Genomic DNA, 20,812 nt, shown 5'->3' with positions numbered 1-20,812 from the left:
TGGATCCTGTCATGGGACCTTTTGATGCACATTACCCCTCCCTCTCCATCTCTGACTCTATTCTGTCAAGCTACTGTACAATAAATGTAACCAGATCTTTAAAAATATGGAAAACTTAAAATATTATTTAGTTTGGCTCATGTAATAATCAACCAGTGAGAGGATTCAAGTGGAAAGACAGCACACACGGTAGTGGATTTCTTTGATGTGGTTCCTTTTCACAGATTTATAAATATTAATTCCATAAAAGTGCCTACAAATAAAACATTGTGAAAAGCTGTATAATTCTTACACTATGTGCACTTTCCTCTATGCACATGTGTGTAACTACGGTCAGATTGTGTATTTTTCTTTGTTATGAAATAAGGTTAAATTAATATTTTGTTCCGGTAATGAAGGCAATTCTGAACAACAGCTGCACAGCAAAACCTTTTCCCCTAAAAGATAACACATACTGGAATATATACAGGAAAGTTATAGCCATCTTGCATCATATTTTATTTTAAGATGACTCAGTAAGTCCATGAGGAATCTAATCAGAATGCAGTCTTAGAAAAGAAAGTTCAGACTACACCGGTTTATCTAATTTGACTAGTTTTCAATGGGATTAGCTGACAATCTGCATGCCCTCCACAGCTGCTGTTCACACATGCATCTCACAGAGGCAGATTCTGTGCTTTGTTTATGGCATGTATAATAGCAAATACGAAACCTTGATTGCTACTTCTGTGTTGATATCAATATCATGTATACTTGAGTATAGATCCAAAATAGCAACAAGAATTAAAAGCGCAGGTCAGCAGGAAAAAAAGACCATGTTGCAGCAACTCTAATCAGGAAACAGAACGGCTTGCAGTAAATGCTATGTAATATCATACACTCATTATCTCACTCTGTGATCTTCCAGAAATTTTACTAAGGTGCTGGAAAATATCTCCAAGAAGTGATCCAGAAATATGAGATTCCCACTCGGAGCTCCCCCTGAGCCTCTCTGTAAACTATCAGGATGTATGTAAAGTTCAAGACTAAAACCACATATTGCTTATTGTGAAGAACACAGTGTCAATAAACTTCACTATGACTGCAACAACGTGCAAGACTTTGCTAATGAACTTTGAAAAAGAAGGATGGCTGGGTGACGAGCCAACTAGCTCGGGTTTGTTTTCAGCCTTAGCATCTCTCACCAGTCTCTTTCTGCACTTTTGCATCATCATGCACATCCTCTAAGTAGTCAAAGGCATCTGTTTACTGTATTACAAAACAATAATACACAGTGAATAAAAACAAATAACTGATATAAAAACATTCATGAAATGTGCTGGATTTGGTCATGGAAGGAACAGATTTTCATCTTTCCTGCTATAAAAGTACAGATGTTATCACTAAAGTTCATTGACAGTGAGAATATACTGCAACTTTTATGTTGAAACTACAAAACTGTGAGTCTAGTGCATGGCCTCCCTGTCTGACACCGAGGTCACCATGGCATATAACAATGATGAAATCTGTCGAAACAAAGCTGAAGCTGTACATCATAAATCTTGCTTCTTTTTTTTTTTTTTGCCAATACCTCAGAAACAGCAAAGCCTGATTTAAAGGAGAATGGCTTCAGGCAGTGCACTGACAGTCTCTTGAGTTTCTACTTTTTTGTGGAGATTTATAAAAAAAACAGCAAAGTTAAATAAATAAAGGAATAAATAAATAAATAAATAAATAAATATAAATATTGTAAAATAAACATATTGTAAAAATAAAATATAAACACAAGAAACATATACAATAAGCTCTTGTAAAAATGCTACCATGTTTGTAGATACAGTCTGAAATGTTGGTACTCTAATAATTTAAAATGAACCAAAATACATCATATACTGTTAACAGCAGATTTACTTTAGATTAAGTTTTAATTTGGCAAATATGACTAAAAGGGATTTTTTTAAATGAATTTTATTTGTGCTCTCAGAAGTTTAAAAAGTTAGTTTTTAGTTCACTTTGTTCTGAGTATATAAAAGCCTAATTAAATGATACACTGAAGATTTTTTATTAAACTTTTCATGGATTTATCTACTTTTTTGAGAGTTTACTGTTTTCTAAAAGTCACATTTAGACATCTTTAGCAGCGGTAACGGTGCTCCGACTGAAGACAGAAACAAAAATCTCACCAATTTTGAAACGGTATCTTGAAAGCAGGTAAATATAATACCCTAACTTCTGATGACATTGCCACCCAAATCTGTAAATGGCATCACTTTTCATGCCACCCTGAGAGCAGCTCATGTCTCCTTGGAAGGCAAGCGCCTCGGTTGCTTTGGTGCCTTTTCCATCTCATTCCAGTCATTTAATCTTGGAACAGTATCAAGATAGTGATCTCCCTTTAACCTCCACAGAGGGGAAAGATACAAAGGGACATGCACCCTACTTCATCACTCAGAACCACACAGAGGTGGCGTGCCAAACAATCCCATTAGGCAGCAGCAGAAAGCCCAGAGACAGCATGTCCTGAAACAACCGCAGCTCTCTGCTCATCTGAAGCCCCTCTCTCCTCCTCAACATGCATGCACTCATGTGTCAGCATATGTAATGAACTGTAAGCTACACTCAGCTTTTCCACGAAGGAAATGAGCAGTCCCATCACTCTAAGTAGCTTTTTACAACTCAACACTGATCAATTAATGACTATAAATGAGATCCAGACCAAAATTCACATCGAAATATTAGATTGATGCTGTAAGAAAGAGTACATGGAACAGGATATTAAAAGGATGAAATGCAACTCACTGCAAATTCAAACGCAGAAGCACTTTTGCACCCACGTGCACATATTGATACCTTTTAAAAGTGGCAGTGAATGCCAGGGTTGTTGGCCTCATATAGATGATTTATTTCGCTCCCATATCCAGGTGCCTGTCACAGAGAAATGAGCCGAGACTCAAACAGCAGCCCGAGTAATCAAAGTGGCACACAATGTTTAGTGCTTCCCGCATCTCACCTCACAAACCCATAGTTAAAAGGAACAGTAAACAGAACGGAGAAAAATGTCTGACAGCGAGGAGAGCTAGAAGATGGAAAAGAAGAGAAGGACAGAAACAGAAGAATAAGGAGAGGAAACCAAACGCAGGAATGAGATGAGGAGTTACTCACTGCTCCTGTCACCTTTCCACCTCCAGCTTGCCTTGTGCTTTCCTGACCCATCTGCGGGTGCATAGACTCCACTCAGCACCTCCACCAGCACCACCAGCAAGAGCAGGGGCATCCGCCTGCTGGCTGTGCCCATCTCTGATGCTGGCGTTGGGGCTACAGCAGAGAGGCAAGGGCCAGCAGGAGTGCTGTCCCACACATAGACATGTCTCACACAGCTGTCTGTTGCGATTCAAAAGAACAACACGTCCTCCTCAGCTTCCCCTGGAGCGTGAGGTCTGGGTCAAGACACTGACAACCAAGAGTGGGTCACACATTCAATGCAGACTCCCCTCCTCCTCCTTGGGGAACCAACATTCCAGCACTGAAAAACAGAGTATGCCTGGATTTCAGGAACTCTGAAAAATATTGATCTTTTTCTTCTCTATGCACACTTCCTCTATTTCCTTGTCTCCTGGAGTTGTGATATTTATTGCGGTCCTGCTCAAAGCTTCAAAGTGAGCTCAGAAAGTGCAGCTTCCACAACAGATGAAGCAAAAATAGACAGAAATGGTTCCTTCTCTTGCAAAGAAAAAGTTCATGTTAGAGTGTGAAACAGCCACACTGATGGTGACATGACTTCTCTAGCTGCAGCCAACTCTTGTCACCAGCATCAGGCAGCGGCCGAATGAGACTGGAAGCGTCTCCTCCCCCTCTCTCTTCATCCACCTACCCCACGTCTCACATCACATGAAGCAGTGTCGATATGAAAAGATGGAATAAATCAGAGATAGTTCACAACAGAGCAGCCTTCACTTTGTCAACAGAGCATCTGAGTGAGAGAGAGAGAGAGCGAGAGGGAGAGCATGTAGAAAGAAAGCAAGCAAAGGGGGAGGAAGGGAGATACTGAGGGGAGAGCCTGAGTGAGACAAGCGCGGGGAGTGTGAATAACAATTTCTCAAGTGCAATGAATCTTGCGCTTTTGAAAATCCATGATGCTCATTCATGACTGAATTATCAATACAGATACTTGCAGAATCTAACGGAGATCTCTAGTTTCAACAAGTTTTCTCTTTATTTGTGACACAATATTAAAATAATCGAATGTGCTCTCAGGTGGAAAACAAGACAAACTGCTGTACCTACATGCAAAACCACCAACCGCCCTGCCCTGTAAGGACAAGCATAAAGACCTGTTTGACAAGGTGTGGAAGTGTGTTGCAGTAAGTGCATCATTGCAAATGAATACATCCAACAGTTGACAAAGTATCTCTAAATCAATTCTGTTTTTTGCAGAAAGTTAAACGGCTTGAGGGTGCTGCAACAAGACTCACATTTAAGCTTGTTAAAGTCCATCTAAATGAACAGAAATGTGTGAAAATCTGCAGATTTTTCATCAGAAGCTTCATCTGTATAAACATTGCCTAATATGTCTTAATCTACTACATTCAAGTACACGCACTTGATGTAGTGTTTGAAATACACACAATGCTGTGCACATGCATAAAAGCACACACCCCACAAAGACTATTTTTGTAAAAAAAACAAGCTCAGCAAGTCTAGGTTTAGAGTTTCACAGCTCGTTTCCTCCAGCTGCCCCGACTGTCAGAAGGCAGGTGAGTGCAAGTTAACATGGGAAACTGGAGGTGTCAGCAGCAGCACTCCCCCGCTTCCCTTCCCCCTCCTGGTCTCTTTCACATGCCCTTCATTACTGTGTAAAATGTATTCCCTAATAGTGATATGTTCTGACACAAACACTGTTTCCGCCAGATAAATGAGCATTTACAGTTTACAGAATACACACGTCATCTATCTGTTTTCTGCTTCATGTTCATTTATAAAATGGAACATGTCAGCCTTAATCAAATGTCTTTTTAGACTAAGTTTGAAACTCCTACTGTTCTTCTGTTACTGTATAATGTGGACATTGACGTATAAAAGCGATTCTGTTTGTCAGTCATGTAAACCTGCTGTAGGTATCCTTACGGGCTGTGCTCCTGGAGATCTAATTAAGTGTGTTACATTAGCAGCTGATGGAAGTCTGATTAAAGGAGCTCTCTAATGATTAGGCCTCTGGAATAATTACCACTGCGTTGAGGACAGGCTACTTCAACCCCTCAGGATGCCAATCTAACACTCCTACTACCTACTAAATGTCACTGCTAATGCCACCTGCAAAGAGATGTGCACACTCTGATACTAATGCTATGCGGGGGCAATAACTGCAGTCGTATGTTGCTATTAAAGGCAAATTTACAAACTGTCCACAGGCAGCCTTGTGCAAGTTTTCAAGGTGAAAAGCATGTTTTAATTTATTTTATGTAATTTCAAGCCTGTGAGTATGAGATGAGCCTTATGTCAGTTCAGTGTAGGACATAGAACCAGCGCGTCCTAAAAGCCTGGATAAAGACATCTGGACGTCTTTTTCTTAGTTCTTGAAAATGTTTCCTATCTCATCCGAAAGGCTTCTGAAGTTGGAACTAATGTGGGGAGTTTTAGCTTGTGTAAAAGAAGTGTAACAGAAACATTTGCACATTAGGGGTCATGCAGACACATGTGTCACTGACTCACACTGACCATAAAGTAAGTTACGCATGCCATTGTCAGCTGTGAATTGTTTACCTGTGTGACCAGAACTGTTTGTCACAAGATGCAACGTGTGAAGTGTTGTGAGATCGCCTGGTGAGGGAAGTGGAGGGTAATTACGGCAAAGGGAAGGTGATACATGAAGGCACCTTGCCTGTTCACATTAGTTCTGTCCAGTTTTACATAGACTGGTTCCTAAAAACCTCTCTTAACCTGTATGTTTTCTATGTTTAAAATGTGTTCATTAGCTGGTTGGTAACTAAGTCTTGACTGCCGGCTCTCCTGTGGGTTGCCATGTGCTAAGAAGGCAATCAGACTCTCTTGTATGAAGGTGTGAGCCCTCTGTGCTACTTCAAGCGGACCAGCTTCTGTCTGAAAGTGTTGGGTTTAAAACGTACCAGAATGTCAACTTTAGAAAAGATCCTTCTTAGTTTCACAAATACACATGAAATCATGATGCTCTTCTTTTGTGTTTGTGTGATTTTAAAAGGACAGAAAGCATTGGTTGCTCATGATGAGCTCAGAATCTGGTATTGGCTGGGTTGAATATGTGTGAAATTATAAATTTCCTACTCAGTCCCTTATTAACCAGAGTTGTTGGAAGCATGCACTGTATTATTCATCAGTTTGCTTTTTTAAGTGGGTCACCATTAATCATAATGGTAACCTTGTAAAATACTTTGTTTTAATATTTATATTCTATTAATAAAAACTGAATCAATAGTACTCCAGATCTGTAACTGGATGCTTTAATGCATCTCGGTCTCACTGACTTCAGTTCGTCATCTGCATCTCCAAATTATTTTTGTGGAGTGAAGGTTTGACAAATATCTTATCAGTTTTTACGCCCAACAATATTAAACCTGTGCATCCTCGTGCTCTACATGCAGCCAGCTGTTGGGGTGAACATGACAGTTTCATTTTTAACTTCAGAACTAAAACATCTGGAAAATTCACCAACTCTTCAGCTCAGATGTGGAGGATAAAAGATGAGCATCAGAGTAAATAGGCTTTAAGGTTAAAATCACTGTGCAGTTTTAATGGCAAGTAGTTTAAAATAAGTGCAGTGAATGAAAGCATTGATAATCACTGAATGAAAACATCAACCTCTGCCTGTGTGTATCAGCAAGAGCAGGCAACTGGATCCTCATCCACACAATCAAGCTGTTCGAGTGAAGAATTGTAGCAGACTGTCTAAATGACCTGGTTAACCCCTAAATCAGCCCAGTTCAGACAACATGTCAATGATCTAGTGTCACTGAGAAGACAGAGAATTTGTGCAGGATATTTTTAATTTGCTTGTGTATGAAGTATGAAGGCCTTGAATAGCGAACAATTTTTACCTCGTTTCGCACATCTTTTACAAAACACTGGTATGATGCAGTTATATAGCCCAGAAATCCTGTTAATTTGACCATTTCTAAGCTGTGGTTAAACTGACATTTTTATTATAGGTCTACAATCCTTTTTAAAATATAAATAATAAATGAGATGAATAAAGGTCCGTATGGGGTTAATAACGTATATTTTCATTCATGTTAAAAGCTTATTTCTCTTACAGTTTTTTCCTCTTTTTCTTTAAAGAGAAAACATGAAATAAGCCGTCAGTGTCATGGCTGAGAACTTCATGTACAAAGCCCATCAGCCTATCAGCTTGATGAGAAACTAATCCAAACATACAAAGCCAGTTATCAGGAACCAAAGCTGGCCTGCAGGAACAAGGTTTACTGAATATGAGAAAGGCATTTTTTAATGCTTTATGATGAAGTTAAAAGATACAGGAGTTTTACATGCAAAGTTACATCTAAACCAGTTGAAGATAAACATTTTTATGCCTCAAAACAACCAAATATACAGCTTTAATGAACAGATTGAAGTTTGAAAAGGTTTGATTTAATGCCTATATTGGAGTTTGAGTTATTATTTATATGCAAATGTATATATGACACTTGAAGAATGTAATTAAAGATTACTGCACGACAGTGTTCAGACAACACACTACAAAATATCTTGAGAATAAGATTCATGGTTTGTTCCTCTCTGCAATGCCAGTATTGTGTTTATGATGCTCCCATTCTGGCCCCTCTAAGTTCTGCCAATGTGATCTGACAGAAGGGTTGATGGATGCTACAAAGACGCCCAGCAGAGATGAGCAGGCGAGGAGCTGGACATTCGTACACAGCTTGGAGCACAGCAAGAGATTCAGGAGGAGGGGGCTGGTTCCTACTTTCTGTCTCTCAGCAGCATTCTCACAAACAGGGGTGGAAAAAAAAGGAAAAAGATTTGGATGTACAGTCAGAAACTTATTCTTATGTGGTTTTGAAACAAGCAAGAAGTAGTATGGATCTTGCACTGATGTATTGTGTTTCAGCATTTTAACTTTACCAAGACAATCTGCTCCTACTCTGATGTACTGAAACAGCCTGTTAGCTGAGAGCTACTGACATCATTTTCATTTTAGTAATTTGTATATAGTAGCTTAGTTTAGCGCAAACAGTCAGAAAGTCTCCTCTTCTCGGTAACTACTTGGGAGCTTCAGGTGTTGGTGTAAAATAGTGAAATATAAATATAGTTGTTTTTTTTTTTTTTCCTTTATTGTAATTTGGTGTAAATATAAACTACTCAGCTGTTAAATTTTCATTTTTACTTTGAAAGTGAAAAATCAGTCTAATTGTTGAAAAAGAAAAACAAAACAAGGCATTTAACATAAAATATGAGGGTGAAGCTCTGTGTCTGTGCACAGACAAAAAGCCTCCACTGAAGCTCAGATCAGTTCTTTGTGTCAAAGTTCTTCTGATAAAATTGGAATAATGATATCATTTCATACAGCAAATCTCATGAAAATAAAGAAAGATGACTGTCACTATTTGTTGGAACTTAGCAATCTAAGAATTTGTGTCTTTTTCAGTGCATTTGATTAGAATTTTAATGATGGTGCTTCGGAGGAAGGCAGATGGGGCATAAATCAGCTACCGAGGCTCTGACTGTACAGTGACACCGTGATGACAGATTTTTTTTTTCCAAGCTACATACCAGAGTTCTAAGAGATTCATATTTCATTCCCACTTTTGACCTCAAGAAAGCAAAGAGAATTCAAGATCTGTTCCCATTTGCAGACACAGGGGAGTCAACCCCGGCATGAGAATTACAACACAGTGACATCTAATCTACAGGTTGTAAATACAATCCAGGAATGGATCTGCTCTGCTGCCTTGGCATGCGCAGTAATACTGTTTAGGTCTAAACGCATATTAGTGCACCTGCTGCAGAGCCCCAAGTGCTTATAAATGAGTTATGGTCAGCATATATGGAGCATGATGAACTGGGCCACACCCAACCTTCACTGCATGGCCAGGTTACAGTCCCACACTCCATCAACGCCACGCCTTCAGCCTTCTATCCGTCTCCTCAAAATACATGCACAGTCCTCCTCCTCCTCCTCCTCCTACAGCTCTATACAATCAATGAGAAGTCATAGGGGGAAGGTGGCTGAAGGTTAATGTGTGCAGGAAAAAATATAGGTGATCACTTGCAAAGACTTCTTAATGGTAAGAAACAACTTGCCTGGATTTATTGTAGCTACATACCTTCAGTTTAAGCCCTCATGGTTCCATCTTAAGATGTATCGTAAGTTTATGTTCACCTATATCCTTCCTGCAATCGGAAATAGTATTTCCAAAGGCAGGGATTGCTCTGTGTTATTTTCATTCAACCCATCTATATTCCTGGTGGAGACTGAACAAGTACAACCATGGTTATCTCTGATCTAATGCATGAAATCTGCTTTAAGATGTATATGAAGTAGCATGAATAATGTTGTCATTGGTTTTACACAGAAAGGTGCAGAAATGCGGAACGACTGCATACAAGTGATAAATATCAGGTGACTTTATAAGAAGGAAACTGGGAGGCTTATGATAACATGTGCTCTTTTACTGAGACAAACAGGATAAATGCCTTTCGCCCCCTCCCCTTCTCACCCTGACGCCCTGGTTTCATCTTTGTAATGCCTGTCGTCAGCGGTCTCACCTTGCAGAAAGATTCCAGCCTGCAGCACATAACAGCGTGTGATTTACAGCTGCTGTAGCTGCAGGGCCATCTGGACCATAACCACTCCTGAATACTTAACATCGGGCTCTGCGTCCTTCTCTCACCATGTGCTCTGTGGTTTCTGTGTAAATCTTCTGTTGTTAAGTAAATACATACTTTCTCAAGCATTTGCATGCAAACTCTCAATTTAGATTTCCTTTTCTCCCTCATTTCTCAGCCTTTGCATGTATACACTACTCACAAAAAGTTAGGGATATTTGGCTTTCAGGTGAAATTTATGGAAAATGCAATATGTTCACGCTACAGTGATATAATATCATAAAAGTAAGACATTTAAGTAGAAGGATGCACTACTGATTTCCTCATCTCAAAAAATTCATTCAACACAAAAGGTAACAACAATGGTAGTTACACCACAACAAAAAATTTGAACGTCTCAATATCTCGTCATGTGCCCTTGAGCATAAATTACAGCTTGACAACGACGTCTCATGCTGTTCACAAGGCAACTTATTGCCTGCTGAGGCATGGCATCCCACTCTTCTTGAAGGGCAGCCCTCAGGTCATTGAGGTTCTGGGGTGCAGGGCTTCGAGCCTCTACACGACGGCTCAGCTGATCCCACAGGTTTTCAATGGGATTCAGGTCTGGAGAGAGTGCAGGCCGTTCCATTTGAGGTACACCAGTCTCCAACAGCCGTTCCCTGATGATGCGGCCTCGATGAGCAGGAGCATTGTCGTCCATGAAGATGAAATTAGGCCTGTGCTGTTCATGTAGGGGCACAATCACTGGATTAATGATGTTATTCAGGTAGTATGGGCTTGTCACTGTACCATTCACAAAGTGTAGGGCAGTTCTGTACCAAGTGGACACCCCTGCCCACACTGTAACACCGCCACCACCAAAAGCTCGCCTGGTGACAACAGTGGCTGATGCATAGCGCTCTCCCTGACGTCTCCAACATCGTTGCCGGCCATCATTTCTGCTCAGTGTGAATCGACTTTCATCAGAGAACAGCACTGAGGCCCACTGGTTCCTCGTCCAGCGTAAATGCTCCCTGGCCCATGCAAGACGATGATGCCTGTGCCTGGTGGTGTGGTCAGGTACCCGTGCAGGTCGTCTAGCACGCAGACCACGCTGATGGAAACGGTTTCGAATGGTCTGACGTGACACTTGGGTGCCTCTCACCTCTCTTAAACGTGCCTGGAGTTGAGTGGCATTCATCATCCGGTTTCTCAGGGCAGTGTTCACAATGTAGCGGTCATCAGCACGGGATGTGGCCAAAGGACGTCCACTTCTAGGCCTTTCTGTGACTCTTCCAGTCTCTCCATATCTCTGTTGCAACCTGCTGATGACACTCTGTGACACTCCAAGCTCAGTGGCCACTTCTGTCTGAGAACGTCCTGTTTGAAGCATCGCAATGGCAAGGGACTGTTGTTCCATTGTTAGGTGTCGTCTTGGTCTCATGATGTCAAAATGTGAACAGCATGATGAGGACAACTGTTTAAACACCAGCTCTAATTGAACCAGGACATTTATTGCTCAATTCAAGGATCACACACCTGCCGTGATTTTTGCCGTTAAGCTCCTTGTTAGAGAACAGCAACTTGTGCAAAATTTATTGAAACATTTAACAGTTGGACATGTGCATTTAAAAGCTTAGAGAAGATCACATTAAGTTCACCTGTACAGGTTTGAATGCATTTTAGGCTTGTTGTGAAATTTCACCCAAAAGCTGAATATCCCTAACTTTTTGTGAATAGTGTACATGTACTTGTATACATGTCTAGAGATGTTCATGCAGACTTTATGAAAGAATCTCAACAGTCATAACTGCGGGACATTTTTAGACTTCATAAAATGTGAGGATGTAGTAACGGGAAGTATTCAGAATATTTGTCAGATTGTGAGCGATGCATTGCAGAGTACAACATATGAAAATGATGTGGAACAGTGCAGTCTCATGTATAATCCACATTAAATCCAGGCCCATTACACAGGTTTAACACAGATATATTGGTTTTGCCTCCACGAGGTAGCTGATTAACAAACAACCAACATCTGTTTGAATGAGATTCATTTATGATTATGGGAGTGTTAGAAATGGAAGTCTGTATCTTTAATGACCTGTGTCTCTCCTTCAGAGTGTCTCTAAAGAGTATTATGTTGCACCATGTATGCAGTGAACTGTGTAATGAGAAGTAGGTGAAACATCTGGTGTCATATAAAAGATGTTAAGAGTATTAAGAGCAGAGTAATACAACATAACTGCAGATGTAAGGGGAGGTCAGCCTCTGCAATATGATTATTGTCCAGCAGGAGGCGGTGTTGGTTTAGTAAATATCAGGTTAAGCCACCTCAGCAACTGATTCCACCTCGGGGAAGGTAGGGACCCTTGGGGGGAATCAGGGTTTAGGTGTTAAAGTGACACCTGAAAGCTTAGGGTCCTGATTTAGACCCCATCCTGATTAGATCTGTAAATCAGCCAATCTTAATCTACAAGATCACTTTCCCCACCGATTGATCGGAATTAATTATTTACAGGTAGATGTACACAATCCTATATCCTCAGAATTTCAAGGACAAGTACTTTCTTAGGTCGATCAGCCTGGAGGGTGAGCATGTACAATGCTTGCAGTATTAGTGACATCAGCTTCTAACAGAGCACAAGGGTTAAAATAAAATGCTGATGTAATGATATAATAATTCCTCTTTTCCTCAAGGTTTGTCAGATCAGACAGAATAAAAGTCTCACATAAGAAGAAATTATAATACTTGTACAGAGCTATGGGTACAATAAAATAATCATTATCTTTCTTTCTTTATGGCTTTAAACTTACTCCCCAAATCTCAGCACAAGTTATTCAAGTGTGTGTGTGTGTGTGTGTGTGTGTGTGTGTGTGTGTGTGTGTGCGCGTGTGTTTATGAGTATTTACAGCTCACATATACAGACCTGAACTTGTGTGTGCTCTGGCATCTGTTATATTAAATTTGTTGCACAGAAGGGCACTTTAAATAACTACGATACTATACTATACTGTATACTATAACAAATCTCTGGAGGGCTAAAGACTTTAAAACCTTCACTTTAACAACATGACACTGAATGGATGTTTAGCACATAAAAAAAGTATGGCACTATTTCTTCTGGTAAATCAATTTTTATGTTATTTGAAGCACAAATTAATAGTGTGTGTTACTTCATCTGACCAGAAGGGGGCACTCTAAACTAAGGTAAAGCTCAAAACAGGCCACAAGACTAACTGGATCTGTTCATCTTGAGGAAATGTTTCTTAATCCATCAGTTGTGTCCGGCCACACACACATTTATATTGTATTTCATTAACAAAAAACATGTTCACAAAAGTCAGTAATAATTTTAGGCGAACAAATGTTTACAAACAAATCAGAAATGTAACATAATCTTGAAGTTGACAGGGAATCATGCATCAGTGTGCACAACTATGTCACAGGTATATAATAAAATACACAATATAATGAAAATATACAGTGCAACTTATATTGTTACCATGCATTTTGTGGATGTGACTTTACATACCATAATAAATAATAAAATCTTTATTTTTTTATTTGTTTTATTTTTTTTTTTGTTGGAAAGGCTGCTATTATTACTATTAATTTATCTATCTTTTTTGTACACATAAAAACCATGGTACAACTTGCACAAAAGTCTGCCAACAAGCAGAAGGTAGTCATGATGTAACAAAATTCATGAAGTCTCAGAAGCGAAGCACTGATGTGCAAAAGTCGCACAAAAAATGAGTCACATATGTAAGTGGACACAACTGTTAACAATTCTGATAAAACAAGATGCATTTACAGGTTGACAAACAGTTTATATCTTTAAGGACACAAGTATGCATATTAGAGTATATTGTAGTCTTCTGTTAGTTAAAAGCCTAACAAAAACATTCATGAGGCAGCACCTGCTTTAAAAGAGATTAAAAAGTGTTGGTTTTTTTTCTAGCTCAGCAGCCGTGTTTTTTTTTTTTTTTTTTTTTTTTTTTTTTTACCCTTTTCAAAAAAAAAAAAAGTAATCAGAGAGCACAACAGGTCATTCTGTTTGGATTATTTACTTAAAAGAAAAGTTATTGAAAGTGTCATGGTTCTTTGTTTGCAGCTGAACCAGGGAACATAATTTAAGATTTTCTTTGTTTTTTTTTTTTTTTTTTTTTTTTTTTTTTAAATTCTGTTTTTATGATCTATTATCTTTGCAGTTTTTCACTGCATCATCAACATCATCCATCAACAGTTTCTTGACTTAAATCCAGTTTGGATCATTGTTGAGCAAATTGATATTCTTTCCTCTTCCAAAAGGGGGCAGTGGAGTCCTGTTGAGAGAGAGGCGCAGCTGACCCACAGCTCTGGCTGCTCATTGAGTTTTCCTTGAGCCTGTGCTCCCCAAACTGTTTCATTGGGACTAATTAAAGTGTCCTTCATCAAAAGCAAAATGTTAATGATTGATCTGGTTCGTTCCCAAACTGATACTGACACGGATGCGCTAGGTCAGTGTTCTTTCTCTAATTGGTTTAGGAGAAAAACAGACACTTGTATGCAAGGTATGCTGAGATAGTACAAACATTAAACACTATTATTGTACCACCTGTCAGATCTCAGTATTTGCTTCATTTTCACTCATTAACACTGGCTGCTCTCTGTGTGTTTGATTCAACAGACCCACAGGCCCTACACTTTCAGTAGGATCGTTGTGATTCTACAAAATAAACTGTCAAAGCATTGCCGGATCTCCACCCAGGGTCTATTTGATTTGGTTCCAGATAACACATTACGATGAAAAGAAAGGATGCAAGTTATTTGGAAGAAAAAACAAAGATGAAAGTGTGGAGAATTGCACGGGATGTCACAATAATTCCTGTGCAGCCAGGAGTTTGCTAACACATGAGGAGAATAATCATATGGAGATGATGGTGGTGGCTCTGTGATTAATGGGCCCATTTTCTTTGCACAGCTTGGATAGTGGGCCTACTTGGCCCCATTAAGACGAAGCCTAAAGCCACCTGGTTCTGCTGTATGCCATTCATCAGGCAAACGTGAGCAACAGAGATGGCTTAGTCTCAACAGATATGAAATATGCACTATGAGACACAAAGAAACACATTCTTGGACCTTTTCTACGCTGCTTTTTGGTGTGATATATGCATCAGAATATCTGTGTCAGAGGGCATCATGTCACAGTGATTAGAAGGAGATCGGGAGAAGAGACGTGGCTGATGTCTTTTCTCTTCTAATTGCTTCAACCTGGTGTGCAAAACTGGAGGGAGAAACTTGTGCTCACATCCTTCCTTATTTGATTGACTAAAGGGAGCAGGAGTGGCAAAAGCTGGCCAGACAGCCACAGAGACACGCCAGTCCCACTCTCACAGAAATATGCAAATCCACTGTTAAATTTCATTTTTCTAATCCCTTTAATCAGAAACGGGGGAATAAAGCCAGCTGGTAGGAACCCATGTTAAGATGTAATTAAGCATCTGATTGAATTTCAGTGCATACCAGAGTGTGCGTGCCAAGGCAGCAATAGGAGGAGGGGGAAGGAGATGGAATCAGGGGAGGGATGGGCACTTGTACACCAGACTAAGCATTGGGGTAGGTAGTAGTTTGGGGGGGGGGGGTTGCCACCAATGAAGGACCAGGAGCTTGAGGCAGGCTTGGTATTTTCCAGCACGCTCCACTGCATGAGTGAACAGCGATCAGCAGCACATTTTTATACATTACTATGAAACTCCCCCCATGTCAATCATCTTCCTGCTGGCACGAGAATAGTTTTCCCCTTCTCGAATCCTAACACAAGGTCCCGGGGAAACAGACATGGGCAGCATCACCAGAAGTTGTCTCTATTTGCGAATATGCGAGGAGTAGCAGCACACAGGCCGTCATGGTACACTGTTTGGCTGTTAAGTGAGTAAAGACAGGCATTTCCTCTTCCATGTCATTCACCATAACTCTGCTTTCACCACACGCCGCTTGTTCTGGGTCAGCACAGACGGATATACTGCATGCACACCTGGGCACTAGCCAGATAAGTAGCCTAATCCATGTGTGGTAAACAGAAGGTGCATGGCACTGGCACTAGGAAAACCCACACACACACTGTAATAAAATTCCTTTGCTCAAATTTTTTTTTTGGTTCCAGAAAGACAATATAAAACTCAGTCTAAGGGGAGGGAGGAGCTGTCATACCAGTTTACCTGAGGTTGGATATAGAAAAGATCCATTACTGGGTCCTTTTTTATCACCAAACGATGCATAATACCTGGGAGACTATGAAGCATGTGAATGTGAATGGAAGGGTAAAGGCACAAAGAAAGGGAAGGCAGACAAAGACAGGTGATAGAAGTCGACAGGTCATCATGTGCATGCCCTCGCCATGTCCTCTCCTCGTCATCCTTCACCCCTCACTCTGTGTTAGTGCTGTCTGCACCAAGACCCATCTGCTGAACAAGCTGCTTGGTGACAAACAAAGTTAAAGGAGATGAAGACTATGCCACCCTGACCTCAACAGCATCCAGCGCTTTTATTCACAACGAGCAATCAATAAAATGGATGGAATGTCAATATTTGCCTGTAGATAAAGTTTCATAACCCCAAACTTTACAATCAGTGTTCAATCATTATAAAGTGGGGGCTTTAGCATTATATTGCTCCCATTTTGTTTAGACACCCCAAAGAAAAACATCTCATATTAAATTTTACTCAATAACATTCCCTTTGTTCATGGCAGATTGATCAACTGTAGAAGCAATCTGTGTTTAATATAAAAGAAATTTAACATAAAGTCAAAAACAGATAAAAGCACTGTTTTCTTTGTTTGCCTTTACACTTACAGATTAAATACTTCACTTCTACAGCTATTTACCAATGGGTACACAGCTATAGGCAGCGCTTTATCCACAAACCACAAGGAGAAGGGGAACTGTTATGTGTTTGTTTACAACTCATTGTTAGAGATTGACAACCTTTTTTCAGGGAGACAAAAGGACAGAGGTAAGCAGTAGTTCAGTGAAAGGTGATGTATGATCAAACGTGAAAGCAGTATTGATTTTTCTCAATTGTGTTTGCTCCGTTTGCCACTATTAAATATGGATTCTGTGCGACTGCCATCTTGACTTTGTCTTGAAATTGACACTCTCTCTATAAAGGGCTGTAGCTTTTTCAATAAAGCCCTGTGTCAAGAACGAGATCGGTCTGACACAGCGAGAGACTCTGCCTTTGATTTGCTTCAGATGCAGCACATCAATGCCAAACGGCAGCACTTAGGTTGAACCACAAAAAAGAGAAAGGGCATGACAGAATATATGGGTTAGGAAATGTGGGATTTTATCAGTGCTAATAAATGCACGCTGTCTATGCATTAATGTACATTTGTGTGCACAGGCCCATGTTATTCAATTGGAAAATGGTTCTCGATTTATCTTCTTCTGATCTACTAAAGCTCCAAAACAAACATGTGAGGCCGTGTAAGTGGAGGAAATTAATCTTTGTTTAGCTGGTGATGATGAAACATGCCTCCACATCCCACCCAAACCATAGTTACTGTAGCTCATCATCTCTGACTCAGATGCATTAATGTTGTAAATGAATTAAAAAAAAAAAAAAAAAAAAAGGAAAACTATCAAAAGGAAAATTGTGCAGATGCATTTTTCACAGCCCACTGGTTCTTATTTTTAAAACCAAGGACATTTCTATAGCCAAATGGATCAAGCCGACATAATAACCTGTGTCACAACACTATGTTAGAAAAAGCCAATAACATAAAGTGGCTGGGTGAGCATAAAGTTATGAGTCTTCATTAAAAAAAATCCTCCTGTTAAAGCACCTTTGGTCCCACAGAAGACGGATTTCTGTGAACTGTTGCAGCAACCAAACAGCAAATGTTTCTCTGCAGCACAGATAATGGCCAAACAACCCATTCAGTCCCATTTCTGCTTTTGTCTGCACATGATTAAATCCAGGTAGATGCCCATCTAATGCACTGTTTACAGCCATTGTCTGTGACAAATCGCATATTACTATGGATGCTGTGTCCTTGTGAAGGTGTTCCCGAGTTGTAGTACTTTTTATCCAATATCATTCAGCTGGAGTGCCTTCCTTACCATGAGAGACACCTCTGAAACTTATGTGTAGAAGCTGAACAAAAGCATGATAAACTAAATAACCGAATGATAATAATCAGATACTGTAAAGATAAAACTGTTAAAACCAAATTTTTTTTAAGTGCAAAAAAAAAAACTCCTCCCAACATGGTTAAACGGTTTCTACTTATCATTCAGACTAGTAATTACATGCAAAGCATAAAAAACATACACACCCAGACACAGAGGTCTATTTGAAATTCTTTTCACTTGGGGATGCTCATCAGTGTCTGTGTCTCAGGTGGTAGAGTGGCTTGTCCATTAATTACAGGGCTGACCATCAATACCACTACCCCTCTAGATAGTGAGGTGTGCACTGGCAACACTAAAGCTGAATTTACTCCTGATTCAGGCCAATTCCCTGCATAACAATGAGGACAAAACAATGTAAATCACTTTAAGCCCACTAGGGTAATAACACTGCTTTATAACTAGAGTAAGTGATGAGATTTACCATATTATAGCATTTTTATACCTTGGCATTGATCAAAGCTCTTTAAATGCGTTTATTTAGCCTTTTATCAGATGCAACCATTCAGAGACACACCGTAGATGGAAGAGCCTTCATACAGGCCATGAGCTTCATGTAGGTTTCTGAGCTGCAGCTGCCTATTTAATCACACAAATAAAAACAAATCTATATAATAAGCAAATAAAAAAAATGAGTAAAAGAATGATGTAGCTCAGAACATATAGATTGTTTAAAATAATGTTTTCACCTGAACTAAAGTTGTCACACACTTTTGGTAGAATGTCTACAATATTTATAAGTTTAAAAAGATTACAGTGACTGTCTGAAATGTATCAAGGTACTGTTTCAGAGATGCATGATGCAAACAACCCATGCTCCATTTAAATGTGTGAATATATACGGAGTACTAAACGTAAGATGAAACATTTACTTATTAAGCTTTAATATCTTGAACAGCAGTTTATGTCATGGGTTGCTGGAAAGAGTAAGCAATCTGTTAGAGGGCAGCGTGCTTGATGCACAATAAAGACCACCCATTTTGACCTTCATATTAGTATACATAGACTCGCAAATGTAGGCACACTGAATTATGCAGACACACAGCAATAAGTATATGCTCTTACAGGTATGTCACCACTTCAAAGCCAGTCTCATTATTCTGTGTCCCCTGACATTTCAGCACTGCGGAGAGCTCCCATATTAATCTTGAGCCGAGCATCTCTTGCTCCATGCACATTCCTGCCCCTAATGACAGTTTTATCATAACTTATTATTGCTGCCCCAACTCTGAGCTGAAATTATGTAAATGCTGCGTGTTTGGTGCGGAAAACATCTTTATGTTTTGCTCAATGGTCGCTCAAGCGAGAATCTAATTCTACTCACCGACAGCCTAAATGAATCAGCTTGTTATGGTCTGAATAATGGTCTATGCAGTGGGAGACAGGGTCGGATAGCTGAAGGTTGAGAAGGAGAGACCCTCTTAGTTAGATGCTGCCTTATCGGATTGCACCTCCGCCTCATTCATTACCTTCCATCACTTCCCTCATTTGCAATAAGCAATATCATTACAGGATGATTTGACTCAAATGTAGGCTTGAAGTAACATCTCAAGGCAGGAATAACTGCTCCAAGATTTGTAATTTAGCTTGCAATATAGGCTGGTAATAAAGCTTCAGATTCACTCACCCACACAACCATTCTCCTCTCTTTGTTTTTTTTTTTTTTTTTTTTTTTTTTTTTTAATTCTCTGTCTCTTTTCACACATGCATTAGGGCAAGCAATAATGCAGAGAATACCACCTTGGCTGAAATGGAATTTTCTTCAATGCACAACATCTTAATTGGCATTAAAGCTTTGGAGGTGTCCAAAGTTTCTACCCCTACGTTTCCCTTTCTTACTTTCAAAATGTCAGATTCCAGCCATCTATCTGTTGTTTAGCCTGTCAATTTGTCTCCGTCTCAGTGATTCTCTCACCATCTTCGCAGGCTAATTTGGAGTCAGCGACATCAGATTGTTGCCAACCTATTTATTTAGGTAGTTATGTGAGCAGTCTCACAAGCTGCAGGCCTGATTACCAATTATACTCCATTTTTGTGCCAGTGAGAATGTCTTTGGCTTTAAATACTCAGCGCTGCAGTTAGCAGTCTCTGTCTTGATGTGTGAGAGTGTAAAACCCTCAGAGGCTACGCTGAGATTACATTTGCAACAGGAGTAATCTTCCTGCAGTGCTTGGATCTTTACATTAAAAGATTCCTCTCCAGCTAGTTATCATTCTCTTAACTGTGCACTTGACAGTCCAGAAAGTCATGAAGGAGACAAAGAAAACTCGAGTCAGCAGGGGTCTTGATTTCGTTCTCATTTTGACAAGCATATGAATCCTCGAATCATTCCTGCCACTATGCGGTGAACCACTGGTGGGCACATCAAGCGTCTTACTGGAATCTCACATGATGAAATGCCATCCTCTGTAATTACATAAATGTCCTCTAACCACTTTTGCAGTGCACTCTAACACAACTTAGCATCTGAATCTTAAGAAATTAGCAGCTTGTGGTGAAATTAAAAGGGTGTTGGAACCATTTTTTACCAGTTACCCCATTATCCATCATCCTCTAAGCATGAATTAAGTACTCTAAAGAAGAAAAAAAATGATTCACACAAGATTGAGACTTTCCATTTGACATTTGGAATTTTCTTTCAGGAAACGTCAGTCTAAGAAATAAAAAGTTCCCAAATCCACACCCTAACCTATAAAAGTGGTTGCTGATAAATAGAAATATACAGTATTAAAAGGGTTGACCTAATGCTAGAAATGAACCCGAACCCAGGTCACTGTGGCAATGATCATCACTGCAAACTCGATGCAGTCTCAGTGCTCCCTTGCCTGCCACAAAGTCTGATGAAGATGATGGTGCGCTG

Source organism: Telmatherina bonti (assembly GCF_933228915.1).
Source record: "Telmatherina bonti genome assembly, chromosome: 9".
In the NCBI taxonomy this organism is placed as follows: domain Eukaryota; kingdom Metazoa; phylum Chordata; class Actinopteri; order Atheriniformes; family Telmatherinidae; genus Telmatherina; species Telmatherina bonti.
Note: the sequence above shows the minus strand (reverse complement) of the source record.